At 38.6% G+C, this 20,475-nt stretch overlaps 1 protein-coding gene and 1 long non-coding RNA gene across 10 annotated transcripts in view; one reads left to right on the plus strand and one right to left on the minus strand.

The window, feature by feature from the left end:
* The first annotated feature begins 1,241 nt into the window (after positions 1-1,241).
* LOC119479369 (protocadherin-15-like) overlaps positions 1,242-20,475 on the plus strand; it is a 331,261-nt gene continuing 312,027 nt past the window's right edge. For 8 of the 9 annotated variants that reach the window (XM_037754889.1, XM_037754892.1, XM_037754883.1 and 5 more), the window contains exon 1: positions 2,109-2,389. The gene's annotated coding sequence lies outside the window, so the exon portion shown is untranslated. Of the gene's footprint in view, positions 1,594-2,108; positions 2,390-20,475 lie in introns of those variants that run through there. The other variant, XM_037754884.1, reaches the window with a different exon arrangement.
* On the minus strand, positions 8,187-9,970 carry LOC119479372. The gene is made up of 3 exons (XR_005204666.1): positions 9,397-9,970; positions 9,068-9,165; positions 8,187-8,924 (listed from the first exon to the last, which is right to left on the minus strand). It is a non-coding gene; the product is annotated as an uncharacterized LOC119479372 (long non-coding RNA).

Here is a 20,475-nt window from a genome sequence, read left to right on the forward strand (position 1 = left end):
CCAGGACCTAATTTTGGCCAAATGTTGCTGCTAGAGAATCCAAAACCCATCACTATTACACCACCTGTGCACTCGAGCCATTTTGCTTGGAGAGTTTTGACATTCAACCAACATCTAGACACTTTAGCGGGAAGAAAACTAGTTGCAGTATAATGATGCAATTGCAGCGCCGCAGATGATAGCTCCATAAGCACCATGTGTCAGATTTACTATTTTTTTGTAGCCTAGTGTGGGGATGGTGATGAAAGGTCTAATTAAATGCCAAGAAACAGGCCCAAAGAAATTAAAAAAACAAACTGAGTTGAACAGGAAAAAACCAGGCCTGGCTACAAAACATGTGGGAGGGTGTAGTTGTCTCTGGCTCCAGAGAGGACTGGCTGGAAGAAAAATGGCAACAAGCATTTCAATTTAATAATGTAGGAACAAAGGCCTGTTTAGCAAAAACACATTTAGAAAAAAAAAAATCTTTCTGACACTACATAAATAGTTTCTTAGTATCAATAAGCCTGACTTATAGCTAGACTACCCATTTTGTACTGATTTGAACAAGAAATTGACTATCAGGAGCCACTGCACATGGTCATTCATTTTAACAAACATAAATATTGGAGCTGAATAGATTAGTCTGACTGACAGAAAAGTAATTGATAATGATAACAGACTAATAGTTACAGTAATTTTTCCAGCAAAAATGCTAAATATTGTGGAGATGGCTTTTTTTCTGTTTCATGTAAAAGTAAATTAAACATCTTCATAACAGCACATAACAGAAGTGGTGGAATGTAACTATTTATTTAAAGGTCCCATATCGTGCTCATTTTCAGGTTCATACTTGTATTTTGTGTTTCTACTAGAACATGTTTACATGCTGTAATGTTAAAAAAAAACTTTATTTTCCTCATACTGTCTGCCTGAATATACCTGTATTTACCCTTTGTCTTAAACGCTCCGTTTTGGTGCATTTTGACGGAATTGCAACAGTTTGGGTCCATGTTTACTTCCTGTCAGCTGATGACATTCACATACACTGCAACCAGGGATACACTGTGACACATTTAGAATGTTTACATTTAAAACTGCGTAAAGGGTCTAAATATTGTATATTTGTGACATCACAAATGGGAAGAAATCCTGACAGCTTGTTTTAAATGCAGAGTTTCTGAATACGGGCTGTGTGTATTTCCCTGTGGATAGAGCGTTTTGATACTTTCACAGTATTTATATAGGACTTAAACCTGCTTTATAATAAAAAAAACAATACTTTTTTATAATATGGGCCCTTTAAGTACTAGACTTAATTAATTCATAATTCATAATTCTCATAATTTCGTAGGATAATGTGACAACTAAATAAAACAGTATTTGTTGTGCTTGGTTCTTGTTTATCACTTGTTGGTGAATTGTTATAGTTATGTTTGGTTAAACGTTTGTCAGCAGGTGTACCCATGATGCATTTCTGTCACCTAGTAAAAGTGTCCGGATGAGACTAGCTAGCTAGCTGCTAATGGTGCTCAAGTTTAGTTAGTTATAGCTAACACGGTAAAACTTCGCTAAGTTTTCACGAAACAACTCTGAGAGCAAGAGAAAAAGAGAGTAAGTTCAGTCGCCATTCTCAACGTTTTTTTCCCTTTTTAGCCAGTAAGTAGACAAACGTTAGCGTTAGCTGCTAACTTAGCTAGCCTAAAAAAGCGTTGCCTAGACAACCTGCTAGCTAGTAGTGGACTGTTGATTGCGAACGAGCCGGTTCAAAGAGCCGGCTCTTGTAAGTAAGTTTTTTTTTTATTAATTCAAGGCAGAATGATAGGACGATCTTCTCCGCGCCACGGGCACTCCATGCACTGACTGTGGCTGAATGTTGTGTTAATGACGTCCGTGCGACCAATCAGGTGATGACAGACAAGCAGGGAGGGGCGGGGGTGACGGTCTACAGGTACAGAGCAGGAGGGAGAGGACGAGAGAAAGAGAGAGAGGAGTGTGATGCGCGAATAGCAGACAAGATGAGTAATAATTATATTGAATAATTTAAGTGATATATGTGTACACATACTAATCATAGGTCAAAACAGCGCTAAATTTGGCTGAATTATAAAAGGTAGAAAGTGGTTCTAGGTGAGCTCAGCCAAATGATCTGACTCACTAAAAAGAGCCTGAATTCCCATCACTACTTTAAACTTTCAACGGCTGTGGAGGACGTAACGTAACGTAACGTAACGCCATCTGTTGACGTAACAGCGGTTTAATGGACTGTTTAAAGAAGAAGGACTTTCCATCACCTGTTGAAGAACTGGACGTCTCGACTGACATCACTATGGTGACAGACTGTCAATATTCACCTGAGAGAGAACTGGCTGAATACTGTCGTGAAATATCATCATGGAAGACCTCAAAGGTAAGAGATTTAAGCTAGTTTATTGAGCGTCTTTGGTTTGGATGTAGCTATCTATGGTGTATGTTAGGTAGATGTGTGCTGCTGTTTGTTGGATAAGCCTACAGAAGAAACAATGGATTTGTGTTTTATTTGCCACACTGATGTTTCAAGTAAGCATCTTTAAATGCTTGTGTTTTGGTGCATGTGTGTTGTTTACTGCTGTTGTACTGCTGTGTACTGTATAGGAGTTACAGTATGTTGCTGTGCACATTAAGGTGTTTTTATAGGCTAGATCATTCAGGCTTCTTTGGAAGTCAATAAATATCTTACTTTATGAATGCTATTGTCCTACAATGCGTGCACATTTGTAAATCTGTAGCCTAAATAGTAAGGCTGGGACGATACACCTATCTCCCGATTCGATATTATCACGATTCTTGGGGGCCGATTCGATATGTATTGCAATTCAAAGTATTGCGATTTGATTTTTTGATTAATTGTTATTTTTGTAACCTTTTTTAACACTAGATCATGGGAAAGAGTTGAATCATACACTTCTAGGGACTTTTAATTTGAAAAATATCTAAATTAATATCGACAAATGTTTGATGTTGTACTGCTGTGTACTGTATAGGAGTGTGTGCAGTTACAGTATGCTGCTGTGCCCTCTGGTGCAAAGAGCAAATTTTTTCCCCCCAGATTGTTCGAGTTGGTGCCTGCTATATTAGGGTGGGCTGGTAAAAAATAACAGGTGGTCAACTTGGGCAGTAAGTAGGTAGTCTAGAGGTTAGAGAAGTGGACTAGTAGTCAAAGGCAGCCGGATTTGAGCCCCTGGCCAGATGGCACAGACATCTGGCAAAATGACTGCTATATTAGGCTGGGCTGCCAGAAATAATAGGTGGTTAACTTGGGCAGTAAGTAGGTATAATCCAGAGGTTAGAGAAGTGGACTAGTAGTCGAAGGTAGCCGGGTTTGAATCCCTCAAACATCTGGCAAAATGACTGCTATATTAGGGTGAGCTGGTAGAAATAATAGGTGGTCAACTTTGGCAGTAGGTATCCAGAGGTTAGAGAAGTGGACTAGTAGTCGAATGTTGCCGGGTTTGAATCCCTGGCCAGATGGCACAAACATCTGGCAAAAATGACTGCTGGCAACCAGAGAGGTTGTCAGGGTCAAGATCAGATGAAAGCTCCTGCCATTGTGCCCTCAGGCCTCTCCAGGTTATACTATGGTTGCATTCCTATTAATTAACAAATGTTTTTAGCATAAAAATAAGACTGAAAATAAGGTTCTTCTTCACCTGAATTCAGTGCATTTTCGTCTTGCCCGTCTGCTCTCTGTTGTAACAGAAAAATATTCATTATGTTGCTATTCTACTCTGGACTGCAGCCACAACATTCAGGAAAGTTTCTAAACGTCAATATTACAGTTGATCACGATTAATATTTGATTAATTGTGCAGCCGTACCGCGAGCACACACCCCAGCATCAGGTCCCATCGGCCGTCGGAACAGGACCCTTTTCCCTTTTTCCCAAATGTAAGGCTGGCATTGTTCAGAGAATCTTAAGCTCAGAAAAGATGGTGGCTGTCGATCATTTTCAAATGCTGATGAACAAGCAGGCATTGTTCAGAACATCCAGCCAAAAGCAAACGTCGCTTAAAGTTAAAATATTCAGCTGGCAGTCCTGGTTACCGCTGTCTGTGGTTGCCATCGAGTTTTAGAACAATAGACGACGCAGCAGCAGTATTGACAAAAAAAAAAACACATTTCAAAAGCAGCTGCTGGACTTCCCTGCTGTGGTGGCATAAAAAATCTATCCTGGACTTGCATTGCACGTATCACCTCCCATGCCTTTTCCAAAACCACGGACATCAAATGTGATTCAGTGCCAGAATAAGTCCTGCTTTCACTTAAGCCTCAAAAAAGGAGAAGGTGCCATTATTGGGGCACACGAAGCTCTCTCTGGGGAAATTAGGGTGTTCATTGCCATGTTGGAGTTCAGTGACACACTGAACTCAGCCAGCAGGGAATTGAGGAGAATACCAGAGTGTTGCAAATGATCAGAGGAGAATTCAAAATTAAATACGTAGTCCACAAAGTGCTTTAGTATGTAGAAACTAAGAGGATCAAATATTTAAGCCAGAAAGCCATTGCAAAGGCAGTAAGGCAGTGTGGATTTATCTTAAATGAATCTGATTTACACCTTAATCCTTGTCCCCCTGTACATTTCTACCATATCATTACAGATCTTTCTGGAATCCCCAAATTCACAGTTATTTAATCTTGTCTCTAGGTGATGATGACACCTGGGCACAGTGCTGCTAAAATAATACTGTTAAGAACAAACGTGGGTGAGGTGATGGTAGTGGAAAAGTAGTTAAAGTAGCACATTAAGGTGTTTTTATAGGCTAGATCATTCAGGCTTCTTTGGAAGTCAATAAATATCTTACTTTATGAATGCTATTGTCCTACAATGTGTGTACATTTGTAAATCTGTAGCCTAAATAGTAGGGCTGGGACGATACATCTATCTCCCGATTCTATACCATCACGATACTTCGGTGCCGATTCGATATGTATTGCTATATCCCAAGTATTGCAATACTACAAGTATTGCGATTCGATTTTATGATTTATTGTGATTTCTGTTAAGTTTTTTAACACTAGATCATGGGAAAAAGTGGAATCATACGCTTCTAGGGACTTTTAATTTGAAAAATATCTAAATTAATAGAATAAAAATGTTTGATTTTCAGCATGTATGTAGTCAGCGATGTCCTGAAGTCAAATATATCAGTCATTGTCAGGCATTATTTATGAATTATTTTCCAGCAACCCAAAAATCAAAGACATGTCCCTCACGTTCTCTTTATACATCCATGGTCAACTCTATCGTGGCTGTTTGAATTCATTTAACATAAATGTCAGTATATGGGTGCTCTACCGTTGTAACGTCGGCCGATTTGACCACGGAGATGCGATTGGTTGACCGCACATTACCGCATTACGATGTTTCCTATCCATGACAGAGTTAGCATGCAGCTTAAGCCGTGATGTCTAGCTCTGCTTTTCCTGCAATGTGTGAAACCCAAAGTGTTTCCATACTTTACTGTATGTGTAGTGTTTACCACTTTAGATTTAATATGTGAGGGTTCAAGTCGTATCCATACGGACCTTCCGCCGTTTTCTACTTCCTCGCTGCGGCCAGCTGTGGTTTGTTTTGGATGACGGATACCGAACGGATATGATGTCACGTCACTCAGACTACAACAATAAAATCGGTAATTTCCTTCTACCTCTACATAGACTCAAATGAAGCAATCGATTCTTTTTCTCACCCCTACTAAATAGCCAGCTTTACAGAAAGGACACAGCAACAGCAAAAAATCCCTTCAACCCACTGTAGGATCACAGTGAAGACACTTAAGTTTATTTAATTTTAAATCTTTTTCCTTGCTGCTGCAGTTTCTTTCCTGAAGATCAATAAAGTTAATCTTATCTTATATATAGGCACAGTTTAGGGACATTTAAAGGGAACAAAATGAAATGAATGAAAAACGAAATGGAACTGCAGAGGCAGAATGAAATTTCTGTAGTTGTGGCCTGAAAAAACTGCTCACACACACACACACACACACACACACACACACCTAACTAAAATGGCAGCTTTGCGAATGGTTTATTGATTTGTGATCATGACTGCAGTGGCATTTCAATCCTTTTTAACCAGCAGAGGAAATTCCATTAAGCCATTTATTACAAATGTCAGGACAACTACTGGGCGTGTGTGTGTGTGTATGCGTGTAGGCGCTTCCTCAAAGTGTGTGTCAGCTGATGTTTTTTTTGTATATAGTATATATATATGAAGCATTGGTGGAAATGTGTGTGCCGACGGTGTGTGTTTGTGTGCACCCACCACCCATCCTGCAGGGAGTTTGAGAAAAGGTTTCAGACAAGGGTAGAACAATCACCATGAAGAACAGAGGGAACAGGAAAGGAGGAGAGCCGTCTCAATGGAGAGAGGGAAAGAAAGAGGAGAAAGAGACCAGGATAGACAGTTAGAGAGAAATAAAGAGATTGAGAGATTGGTGGAAAATATCAAGTCAGACAAGATAGAAACAGTAGGAGAGAGCAGCAGACAAAAAGATAGACATGGTGCAGCTGTGAGCTGATACACGAGGGAAGACACTGGTTCTAAACATTACCTTTAATATATCCACACTAACTTTTTCCACTGGGAGCACTGGTGCTCCCTACTGAAAACTTTAGGAGCACCAGCACAACACACTTATATATTTTTTTTCATTTTAACTGTATTATTAATAAATGCTTTGGTAATAAATAGACAATTTACAGAAGTAACAATTTCCTGTTTTATTTGAAAGGAAAAGTTACAAAGTGAAGTAGTGCTAGTAGTAGTGACAAAAAATCATGAAGTGAAATAGTGCTTTTTTAAAAGAATAAATTGTGTTATATGTTGCCTGACCTCTTCTTAGGACTGTGTGAGGTTTACAGACTGTACTTGTCAGTTTCCTTTACCTGTTAAAGGGACTGTTTGTAACTTTTTACACGTATAAATCTACCGGGTCGGGATCCCATGCGCGCTCGCATATGTGCGCTTGCGTGTGGCCCGTGTCTCTGCCCCTCTGCCTGCTTGCCTTCACTACACAACGCGCTGTCTCGCTCCACCTCTAGACGTTCATGCGAGCACACTACACACTGCAGAAGAGTTAGTTTAGCTCTGAGAATATCTCGTGATGGACAGTGGACGTTTGTGCAGAAATAACTGCTGCAGCTCTTCCAGACCAACAGAGGTTTTCCGTGTCTTGTGAAGTGACGGGGCTCCGCAGAGAGAAACGTTATGTCCCTGACCGGGGGCCGGTGTCTCCCTGCGGCCGCGGTCTGGAGACGATAACGTTTCTCTTCCTGCTTCAGCCTCGGCACCGAAGGCTGAAGCAGGAAAAGCCAACACTAGGATCAGCATTGATTCATGGAGAGACCTTCGTCTGGTCAGCGGACATTACTGCCGAGCAGCTGAAATATAGAGTGATATTGTTGTTTTAGCTGACGTGTGTCGCCTCACTGTTTTGAGCGATGCTCGTTCATGTCTATTTAGAGCAAGCAAGCGCGAGCGCGATGCTGACTTTCGTCGACCAAACGGCCACAGGTGTCGCTGTTAACAAGCAATTCTGAAAGTTACAAATAGTCCCTTTAAGGTGGGACAACGTATGCCAAATTCCGACTACATTCATATGACATTTGAGTTTGTTATCACTAATTTTCACTTGAATATGCAGTGAAATGCTTCCTGTGTAAAGCCCTGGTACTGATCCTTAGTATGGGCTCAGGACATCCCTACACTGGACTCTCATAGACAGAGACAGAGGAATGAGAGGAAGACAGGAGACCATGAAAGCAGTAAGGGAGGAGAAAGAAAGAATATTTAAAAAAGATTGGAAAGAAAAGCGGTATGTAAAGTTTAATTAGAACATAATTATATGAATAAAACCCAAAAAATAGTCACCTCTGAATTTCTGATGTTGCAATCGAAGTCTTTTTACATTCTGGAGCTATGAGAAGACATCTAAGAAAAAGCCCTGACGCACAGTATGTTGCAACAGACACAACATCTGAGGCGTAGAGAAAAAAAGTCGCTCTTTGGTGAACTTGTTACTGAATCACATAGAAACCTGGACATGGATCGGACAGAGAGACAGAAAGCAAGAGAAATAGTGTTTATGTGAACAGAGACCAAAAGTCATTTTCAGTTTCTGTACATAATTAATTGTCTGTTAGCATGTTTGTCCAGTCATGATTCATCGGTGTTAAAGACTCTTTTTGAGTTGGCCTTCTCAAGTGAAGGATAAAAAGAACACACTCTGTGGTAACGTGATGCTGGAGAACAGAAGGTTCACACTGATAAAACGGAGGTGCTGGTTAACACTGGCGCTAGATTCACCCTCTGGTCACTGCCACGGCGTCTGCCTCCAACCCCAACCAAGCACTTTCTGTAATTCTGTATTCTGTAACACCAACCCTTCTGATAATGAAGACGACTAAAAGAGAGAACAGCCTTCTCCTGCCCGGGCTGATGAGACGTATAGTGAAGGCCTAAGGCCAGCAAGCCTTAGTCTCCTTCACCTCTAACAAACTAACTGGATGTAATGTTAATAGTGTTGGGCATCATTTACATTTTAGTGATACCAATTCTGCTTATCGAGTCCGGTTCTTATCTTATCGAAAACAATTTGGAGAGAAAAAAAAACTATTTCAATAACGAAAATTAGCCTACCTGTTCCTGGCACATTTAGGCTGTAATCACTATAAACTGTCAACTGTGACAGGGAGGTGTTTTTTCCATTTATAAAAATAAATATTACTTTCCCATAAGGTATGATCAACAAAAAACAATTACAAACCAAAACTATTTAAATAAATCATGGAAAAATGTAACAAAAAATATTAGACTAGAGACCATCTTCCTCTTCAGTTCATCATCCTCTGCAAAAAGCTCCTCAAAGGGGGTCATCTCTTGGCTTTTTGCAGGTTTGTAGCTACAGTAAAAGAAGAAAAAATATACTTCAAGTTTAGCCATTTATAAAGTTTATGTCTGAGATGAAAATCAAAACAAAGAACACCTACGATTATTAAAACAATCATATCAAGTATGATATCAGCAATTTTTATCATGTTGTACTCACCGGTATTGTCTCATTTTCGCTCTCCTCGCCTTTTATCCTCTTCGTCTGGCTGGATTGTCCCCAGATCCCTCTCACCATCACCATGCTCTGTCAGCTGCAAGTGTAATAAGTAGGACTGTCAATCGATTAAAATATTTAATCACGATTAATCGCAAATTGATCAGTTCAAAATGCACCTTAAAGGGAGATTTGTCAAGTATTTAATACTATTATCAACATGGGAGTGGACAAATATGCTTGCTTTATGCAAATATATGTATGTATTTATAATTAGAAATCAATTAACAACCAAAAACGATTACAAATATTATCCAGAAACCCTCACAGGTACTGCATTTAGCATAAAAAATATGCTCAAATCATAAGTTCAGCAGTCCGTCTCTGACATTATTGAGAAAAAAAATCTGAAAATTAGACAGTTCCTCCTCATCAGGTAAAGGGTCTGTATTGTCCCTGCGTCCACTTAAAAACCAATTCAATTAGCATGACACAATTTGACCCTAGCAGCTATAAAACCTTGGAAGAAATTGTGCATCATTTGAAATCCTCCTCCTGCTGCCTTGATATTCTGCCTACATGCTTGTTATTTTAACTGCATTGCATCAGATCTTCAACAAATAGTCAACACTCCTCTACTCTCAGGCTATTTCCCACAGGCCCTGAAAACTGCAATTATTAAGCCACTGTTAAAAAAGAATGATCGAGACAACTCACTAATGAACAATTACAGACCCGTATCAAACCTCCCATTTGAAGTCACTGAAAAGGCTGTTTTTCCGACAGCTTCTTGGCTCTAAACAGTTGTTGTGATGTTTTTTTCCAGTCAGGATTTCGACCACACCGCAGCACCTAGACTGCTCTTGTTAAGAACTTTCTGGCACCGTACTGAACTTGTTTGAATTCCATTTGAAGTACTGTGACTACTTTGTATCTATCGGTAATTAAATACTGTTGGTTTATAAAGCACTGAATGGCTTGGGGCCAAAATAAATTTCTGATCTGCCCCGGAGTCAAAACTAAACAAGAAGAAGCATCATTCAGTTTTTATGCACTATGTATCTGAACTTGTCTGATTTCCCCAGCAATTAACTTAGGACTATTTATTCATATCTTGCCCTGTAGATGCAGTGTAATTTATATTCTGCGGTTTGATTAGTCTTACTTACTTATTTAATTTTTATCTTCTCCTTTAATTGGTTTACCTTGTTTTAAACTTCCATTTATGTTTTTATATTGCCTTTTTTCTTTTATATCTTTTCTTAATGCCTGTCTGTCGTATGTAACACACTTTGAATTAGCTTGCTGTTGAAAGGTGCCATACAGATAAACGTGCCTCGCCATAGCAAGCCAAATAACACAAGTTGATGCAAAGTAACACATGCAATTTTGCTATATAGAGTCTCTTGCCTCCTTTCTGTAGCATTTGTATTAGGGCTGGGACGATACTCCTATCTCCCGATTGGATACTATCACGATACTCTTGGGTGTCGATTCGATATGTATTGCGATTTTTAAATATTGCGATTCTACAAGTATTGCGATTCAATATTAAGATTAATTGTGATTTTTAAAAAACTAATTTTAACACTAGACCATGGGAAAAAGTTGAATCATACACTTCTAGGGCTACTTAGATTACAACAATAAAAGTGGTAACTTTCTTTTACCTCTGCATAGACTCAAATTAAGTAATTATATTGATTCTGGCATTAAAAAAATCAATTTCACAATTGTAAAAAAAAATTGCGATACATATGTGAATCGATTTTTTTTTACCCACCCCTAATTTTTATTATATAAAAAAAAGATACAAGGTGTCAACAGTTTGTTTGTTCCTCTCCATTCTCTGTCCTCAGTTCCTCCCTCCTCCCCCTCTGCCTTTACTAACATAAATCATTGCTGACAGTCAATAAGCTCCTTGTCTAAAAGTTTTAAGTGGCCACCAAAAGGTCAGAACGTCTGAAATACCTCAGAGAGGTGCGAGAGCCCAGATACAGACTATCTGCTGTCTAAGCAGCCAGAGCAATGACAGTGATCCAGCGCTTCGCAGGCTGCAACTGGGTCCTTGCCTTCAAGATACAGAACGTATCTGGATCAAAGGCTCAGACGATAAATGACAGAGTCAAAAATGTCTTCAATCCAATAAATCTCTGAATGTTAACCCAGACCGTGCTGGAACGCCACTCTGTATTGGTTGGATAGATTTATGCTTGTGACCCCATGTATATGAAAATGAAAGCTTTAATTATTTAGTCACATCCAACCAGCTTAAGACACATAACTAACAATCTGTTTTAAATATTTTGATATTACAGGAATGCTATAAAAAATGTTTTCATTTATTTTAGACAGAAAAAGGTTAAGAAGCGTGTGCTCATTTGTAAATAATAATAATAATAATAAGAATAATCCACAATTAATAGCCGGTACTATTCATTTATGGAGCCGTTCAAGACACTGTATTTTCCACAACACTGTCCTGCAAATATTTCAGAATAAAAGCCTTGTTTTAACAAATGAAGGAATTCTTCAATAGTGGCTGTGGCTTTGAGGTAGAGCAGGTCGTCCTCCAATTGGAAGGTTGGCAGTTCGATCCCCGGCTCCTCTAGTCAATGTCGAAGTGTCATTGAGCAAGACACTTAACCCCGGCTGGGCCATCGGTGTGTGAATAAGTAATTAGATTAGATCCTGATGGGCAAGAACGCAAGGCTGGCACCTTACATGGCAGCCTCATGTAGTGTATAAGCGCTTTGTGTGGTCGGAAGTCTGGAAAGGTGCTATATAAATACAAGTCTATTTACAATTTAGAGGGCTTTTATTTTGAAACGAAAACAGGACGTGTTGAGTTACATATTTTACAGATATAGACATTGAAACTGTAGTAATGTTGCTGATATGATGTCAATATACGGTCAGCAGATCATTTTCATTGTGTATCTTTGCTGTGAACCGCACGTGGCATGCTGCTTACGCGGGATGTGTGGCTGCTTTAACCTGTAAACATCGACGCCTAAATAAAAAGCAAGAGGTTCTGCGACGCACACGCGCTACTCACGTGTCCTGTGTGGGCCGTGCGAGTCTACAGCCATGCTAGCTGCTCTGTGAGGCTGTATACTTGAGCACAGCAGTGTTTTGAGCTAAATGCCAACGCTAGCATTGCAAGCACGCTCACAATGACAATGCATGCAAACATGTTGATGTTTAGTTTAATGTTTACCTTTTTCACCATCTTAGTTTAGTGTGTTAGCATGTTAACATTTGCTAATTTGCTAGCACTGAACACAAAATACAGTTGAGGCTGATGGGATTGTCATTAGTTTTGCAGGTCAGGTGGTCATAAACCAAAGTATTGGACAAAATAATACTTTTGATCTTATGATGACACGAGACGAAAAGTCAGGGGATCACCAAAGTTTTTACAATTCAACCTGAGTGGGATATGAATGCTTGAACCAAATGTCATAGCAATGCATCCAAATGCGTCCAGGCATTTCACTATAAACCACAAATTTCAACCTCATTGCGAGCAGTCATGAGGATTTATCCTCTGAGTATCGTGAGTGTCTATTATTATTAATTCAATTGCAATCCGTCCAACATTTGTTGAGATATTATCAGACTGGACCAGAGTAGTGGCCCGATTGACCAGCTGACAGACATGGCCTCTTTAGGCCACAGGGCTAACACAGACTTTAGAAGGTTTTTCTATGATGTTGATAAAGAAACCGGCTGCTTTGATGTTCTGTTTGTCTGTGTCCAAAAAAAAGTCTGTTGCACTGAAGCAGATGTCCGCGAGTCTTAACCGTTCAGTTCAGCGGCTGAGCAATTACTCAGAAGAATTAATTTGTACTATATGATTTTTGTTTTCATGAATTTAGGACTTTTTCTCTTGAGCCACAGGAAAAACAAAGTATTTTCAACAAATGTATGTTCTGGTGTGTGGGTTTGAGTTTGCGTGGGCATGCATGCTTGCACACGTGCTCCTTATATTTTGGAGACAGATGGCGCGGTCGAAGAAAATCTATAAACTCATCTTCTTTTGACTTTAAGGCAAACAGACTGGTTTCATATGTTCTGTTTTGATTTTGTTGCCACTAGCCACCCGCACACTCATGCATGCGCTCACACACTCTGAACGTTGCACTCAGTCTCGCAATACGTCCGTCTGTTTCTGTTTTTATCTTTCATACCCAAACACAGTCCGCCTGGCCACCCAAATGTCTGTCTGTATAATATCAGGATCTTCTTTTATTCCAGTCGACCTCTATTATGTCCTCTTTATATTTTTACATGTGTTATCTGTGTGACACTGACTGATTGCTTCTTATACTTGAGTGACGATGGGCGAAGAGAAGGAGGTCTTAGCATTGTGTGTGTGAATGATAAAAAGGGCTGTTAACAGTTGGATGTTTGAAGTTGTCAGTGATAGTGAAAGATGGTACATGGATTGGTTAATTTAAGATCACAAATGTGAATGTGAATGAGTTTGACGCTGCTCATATTATATCAAATTAAAGAAGCACTTTTGTGACCTAAAGGCTATAGTGGATGGGAGCTGCATATCTCCAATGCAATGACTGCTAAGGTGCACTTCAGTGAGGCGCTCAGTAACTGAAGCTATAAATAAGATCCAGTTTATAGTTTTGTCACACATGGTGCTATTTCTCACTTTGAATTTATAAATGTGCGAGTAGCTGTTAGAATTTGCCAAAATGAGAGTAAGTCAAAGGATTGGAGCCAGATGGGCTTCTATTTACAGTATATATCAAACAAAAGATCATTATTAGATATATTTATTAGTGCATAGTACCTCATCAATTGTGTGTTAATGTGACAACAATATCATCATCAAACATATTTACAACTGTTGGGTATTAGGTCCAATTTTATGTTTTGCCTCACTGATATAGTACGCTGAAACCTTCTTACCTCTGGCTGCAAGCCCTCGAAACACTCTGAGTCGACCTACCGGCGGTAAATAAAGGTGATGATGATGATAAATGATGTACAGTTACCAAGGGAATGTTTTTTATTTAGCCTTTCTAGAGGAGCGGCATCAGTGTAAGAGCTGGCTGTCAACTTCAGAGAAAGCACATCTTTGGGGTGATGCCCATGTTTTCATTAGGGAGCTCGCGGCACACACACGTAGACGTGCACGGACGTACAAACACATTCACTCAAGCATGCTCTCTTTCCATTTCTTTCTCTCCTCATGACTTTCTCCATCCATTACCAGGATATGCATGCAAACACACATTACACAACGGGTCGACGTGTACATCAATGCTGTATGTGATGAGACATCTGGACTCAGACATTCTCTCTGACCAGTCTCCTCGGAGAAAGTGCACTGAGATGGAAAAATGTCAAAAATGTAAAAGTCAGACTGGATGCAAATAGAAACACGTCATTTATTTATAAACCCTGTGTGTCTATGTGATTGGATCAGGTGTGCTCTGTTTAAATCAGCTCATTTCTACTATCAGACAGAACTTGTCAGTGTAATTGTAATCCTGTAATTATGTCAGTATGTAAAAAAAAACCCAGCATCCATCATTTGAAGGTTGGATATACGGATTTGCATTAATGCAAGGTGTAATCAAACTCGACAAATGCTTGCAAAACAAATTGCCATGGTAACCAAAAGAAGTATTTGCTGTGTTTCTCTTTGTCTCGCCTCCGGCTCTCGACAAAACACTGACGAGTGTCATCATAGAAAACACTATTTTCTAACAAGCGTTGCAGTTGTCATTTGTAACTGCAATTGCGGCATTACGCTGATTTGGTGGCGCTGTATTGTAATCAGCATAGTGAACTGGGAAAGGCCCTGCCAAAACTGCCAGAGAGGAAAAATATAGGCGTCTGTTTTTGGCTGGATTGCAGCAAAAGCGAGAGCCAGCGCTATAACTGCGAAAGTATGTCACTGACTCGGTGAGTGAGTGATGAAATCGCTCCATCGGTCAATGTGCTTTCAAAATTGATATGCGCCATAGTGTTTCAGCAAACAAAAAAAAAAATCAAAAGAAAAAAGCATTCAGCGCTCAATCAGGTGGAACATGGAAAGCTGATGAGGTCATTATTAGTGTCCTTCCCTGCCGTTTGATATTTTAATATAGTTTTATATCACCAGATGGTATTCATGAACATGTGTGCCTGAACACCGTCTTGTACTGTGACTATGCCAATGTGTATCTGTTTAAATGGTGAAATATAAGGAAATAAAGTCGTTTTCTTTTAGTTTTTTTATATTTAATCAACCTTTTTCCTACTTTATCAAATACAAAAGATCAAACAGACATCTGTAGAACTTGATATTCATTCAATACAATACATCTGAGAACACGAGGAAAACAGTTGGCCAAGTTTTACTGTTTTGGACGTTGTGTTTGGCTATCAGCTAACAGAACTACACACAGCTGACTGCATCGCCACCGCTCAGTCCCTGCTCTGTGGCAAAAGCTATTCCGTATTTTTATTGGGCATCAACGTCAAATTCATGTATTGTCAAAAAAATGTACTTGCAGCCTAAATAAACGCTTCAAGTTGCGATTTTGCCCGTGAGACGGAGCTGAGATGTGAGCCTGCACATAGCCGGTGCAGACATCTGTATAGTATACATCTGTTGTTGCTGTTAATGTAAATGAGCTTAATGTAAACACACTAATGGAAAACGACTTTAACCTTTTAGTAAATGTGTTCCGAATGCATTGAGTGATGTATGTGTGTATATCCCTGCACGTCTGTTCCACTGAGGGAACAAGGTAATACAAATAAGTGTGATTTTCAAAGTTATACTCTCATTTGGAAAAGTAGTGACCATAGATCCATAGATGAGTCAGGGGAGACCCATCTCAACACGTCATTAAGTTTCATATAGTACCTTTTAAAATGTTATGTTATTTTAAAAAGGTGGTCGTTTTTGATGTAGGATGACACGATCCCATTTGTCAGTTTCACTTTCAGACAATTTCTGGCACCAGAAATTTTAATATGAACCAAGAGTGTCCGATATCTGGAAAATGACATAAAAATAGTGCAGCATATTTTAAAGCACCCTTATATGCTTATTACTTCAAAGCTATGACATGCATTGTTCTCCAAAGTCATTGTGGATGCCTGATGAATAGTGCTTTTTATTTTCATCATAAGCAACAATGACTACTTAAGGCAGATGTATCTTGCATTAAAATTTCTTGAGAGAAATTGAAATAAAATAATGATTGTCAAAATGTATGATGGTATAAAGTGTTTCAAAATGATGCCCTGATATTGCGTATTGTCATTCGGCTAAGATCATGTTCTTTCAAATTGCACTTTGTTCAGAGTCATTAGCTTGGCAGCTTATTTTCTCTACCCTTGGACCATCTGTGGATGCCTCTTACAGTTCATATCAGACGACACTCAGACATATCATTTTGAGATTGGTAGTTTAGAGTCTAGACTCTTAAATGCCACTACGCTGCTCTTTTTTCGCAGCTATGCAGCTCTTCTCTTCACATTTTGATCATCTGGAAAACCACAAATTATATGGCACATATGCCAGATGGAGACAGGCACATCGTGAAGCCTAGAAGTCAGGCTCTCTTTTATCTTTTCAGCCGTACCAACATGTTTTCTTTTTAAGTATCTGTGCAACATTTCAAATGCTGCATTTCATTAATTTAATCTGTAATGCAAAGTAAGAGTGCAGGCAGTTCACATGTAGACCTGCAGCTTCTCCTCTAGTTCAGTGGTCTTATGTTGACTTTCAATTAGGGCTGGGCGACATGGTCATAATATAGGTCATTTCATATCTCTATAACGATATATATATATATATATATCACAATATAGTATGTTTTCTGGTAGTTCAATAAATATATAGTCCATATGAAATAACCACATGTTAAAGCCTATTTTTGTATACTCCTTTGTGAATTAAATACTTGACAAATGAAAAGTACTAGTAGTTAATTAGTATTTTCTCATTTAATTAAGAACTTTAGTGCAAAATGAACATAACTGTTTCAAGTGAAATTATAGATAAAAAATAAATATTTCTGGCTATACACTGACTATGTTTTACATGCATGCACACAAATACAGAGTAATCAGATTAAGACAATAGTTTGATTTAACTGAGTTTGATCCAATTTTCTGAGAAATGTTAGTTAGTATGTGGTTATTATCTATTTAGACAACGTAATTGTGTATCATGATATCTTGATATATTCATCACAATATGATTCCATTGAAATAATAAATAAGTATTTAATGTATATAGTATATAAACGTAGAATTTAATTTAATAGCTGGCCCCATTGTCACCGATATCCGATCCAGCTATTTGAGTCAGTATCGGCCCGGTATCCCGTCCTGTATCGGTATCGGTGCATTCCTAGTTTGATCCACTTAATGTTCACAGTCAGTGTTTTCCATCAGTGACCATGTATCCTTGACCGTAACAAACCCTACAGTATGTGCACACTGAATACATATTTGTCTTTTTTTGATCTGTGGATTTGTGTAAACCAATATAAATTTGTCAGCAACAAGAAGAGAAGGTTCCATACTGGAACTTAAACACAAAGTAGAAATGAACCTAAACAGAACTGTATTCAATCAGTAAAAGTCTGCACTGTTGATGTATATTTGTAGGTTTTAGTTCCTTTGGTAAGTTGACAGTAGAAATACATCTTCTTTTTGGTATAGTTTAAAAATTGCAATTCAAATTGTGATAAAACAGTAATATTACATTTGATGATCAAAAATAAATAATATGCTTAAACTGCACTGAACTTTGATCTTAGAACTGATGTATCCAAAACAGCCTCCTCCTTTTAGGTTCAAAATAACAGATTGCTTGTGTTTCTGTAATTCACTTTAAGCCCTTTGAATATGGAATATCACTGGATGCTGAATCTGTGTTCAAACCATCTGCTCTTCTATTTTGCTCCGTCTTTCTTTAGTTTCTTTTTTGTTTTACTCGAGACTTCATGTCAATCCCTCTGACTCTCAGTCCGTCTTTCAAATTCCTCCCTGCATCCTTTCATTTCCCCCCTTCCTCGATCTTCACCCACTGAATTAAAGCTAGTTTTATAGGGAGGGAATCAGCAGTGTTATTATCATCAGCAGCACTGACTAATGTCCCTCAACACAAGCATTGTAATTCCACAATCAATACGAGGCTTTAATTATTAAGTGGGTATTGGTGTGCAGTGTGCATTAGCAGTTCTGGAGACTCATAAATGATTAAACATATTCAGTCTGACCCAGCATTGTGTGTGTGTGTGTGTGTGTGTGTGTGAGTGAGAGAGAGAGAGAGAGAGAAAGAGAGTGCTAGGGAGATAGCAATATAAAGAAATATTCTGCTTTGTCTTGACTTACAGAAAGCCTTTGACTTGGCAGGAAGGACTGGATAAAGTAATTGAAAGCGGTATTGATGGTAAAATCTATGATTGCATAAACGTGTAGTAAAAATATGCTTTCATAAGGGTGTAGTTATGAATATCCCCACATTCTTCAACATCTACATACAAAACACTGGGTCCCAAACTCTTTGACAAGGAAATAAAAATGTCTCCTTTGACTAAACAATCCCAACTCAAGGTCAAGCTTTTTACCAAGCTTCCCTTTCACATGGGCCTCATCTGTACAAGCTTAGTGACTGGTATTTTCATTATTGACGAAACTGCTGATTATTTTCTTGAATAATTAATTAATCTTTTTAGGGATGCTAATTTTGAAAAAAAAAATTAACCGATAACCGACCCTCGTCAACCGATTGTTAACCGACAAGATTAGTGCGTCTCATGTAGCGGTGCAACAGCTGAAGTGTATAAGCACAACAGACAACAGAGTCCTCAGTTTACCCGTCCGGGAGAGTTACTGTAACAGCCACGGTGCTGCATGTGCCAAATAATTTTCTGTGAATAAACTCATAGAGGCATTGACTGAAAAATAAATAGATTATTGACCTTGGGAAAAGTAGATCGACAAAACAATCCCAACTCAACTCTATTGACAAATAACTATTAAGTAAACTACTCCCATGGTCAAGAATGAACTTTCAAGTGTAAAAGCTTCTCTTCTTTGCAGATGATCTGCTGTTTACCTCTAAAGATGACCTACACAGGAAGGATGCAGAGCAACAGCCTAATGTATATGTATGTACTCTGCTGTAGTGCACATGTATGCATAGAGCCATAGACATATGCAAATGCATTGCTTAACTCTTATTGGTTGAAAGAAAGACAATAACCTGCTGCAGTTATATGTTAATTTGCAGACACTGACTAGCTAATGTTTTGTGGCCCTTTAGGGGTCTCTGTGGAAGTTTCTCCCAAATTTGTGGCGGGTTTAGTTTGTCCGATCCTGACTTGCACCTGGTTTAGTGTGCGACAAGAGACAGGATGTTGAAATAATTGGTCTCGGCTGCATACATTTTGAATGAAATCTTGATTCTGCTTTAGTTAAAGGAATCCACATGGACCGTCAGAGCTTAAAAATTGTTGTGTGCAGGTTTTGTGGTTGTGTACATTCACCACATGTGTGTATGCATATCACTCCAAATGTGGGTGACTTAATTGCAGTTGTATGCAGGGGATTTTTTTTTTTTTTGAGCCTTTGAAATCCTGTAATGTGGCCCTTGTCACTCCATGCCTACGGTCTTAGAAAATCAAGCTGAAAAGCGTGAACAGCATAGGTTGTTCAGGTGTAAGGCTTTGTATAAGGTCTTTGATATTTGACAACTTTTTAAAGCGAAGTCAGGCAGGCTGTGCAGAGGGAGAGCTATTAAATGACTCATATCTGAACAATAGTGGCATGCGGGTACTAAGAATTAATGTAAAACTTTCATGAAAAGTGACTAAATCTGTCTGCTTTGACGTCTTACATTCATTCTTACTATTATATGCATTGTAATTTCTTTTCTTCTTTTTAAAAAAATAATATAGAATGATTGTTCATCTTTCCCAAAATTGCTTGTTAACATGACAAGTGCTCCTCTATTACAGTACATGGTTAATTAAAAATTCATATTTCCAATACTGGGGGATAAAAGACAAGAAATGAATGCTAGCAGTTAAAAGGTGCCCTGTGGAACAAATGTATTAAATGCATCTCGTTCCTCATAAAACATTTGCGAAGCTGAGTTTTTAAATTTAAATTATTCACATACTGTACATGTTTACTAGCTAACAGTTGTCTTCTTCCCTTATAACTCCGCGCAGTGGTATAAAATGAGAGTTTTGTTTTATAATGTGGAAACATTGTAAAACATAATGGGTATTAAGTCTTAATAGTTTTTCACTAAAGAATATATTTAAATGGAGAACCCACATTTGATATGGTAAATAGATGATAAATACAGGTTAGGAGATAATTGCTGCAATATAGCGTTATAAGAAAAATGGGAAGGAAATGC

Source organism: Sebastes umbrosus, chromosome 20 (genome assembly GCF_015220745.1).
Source record: "Sebastes umbrosus isolate fSebUmb1 chromosome 20, fSebUmb1.pri, whole genome shotgun sequence".
Classification (NCBI taxonomy): Eukaryota; Metazoa; Chordata; class Actinopteri; order Perciformes; family Sebastidae; genus Sebastes; species Sebastes umbrosus.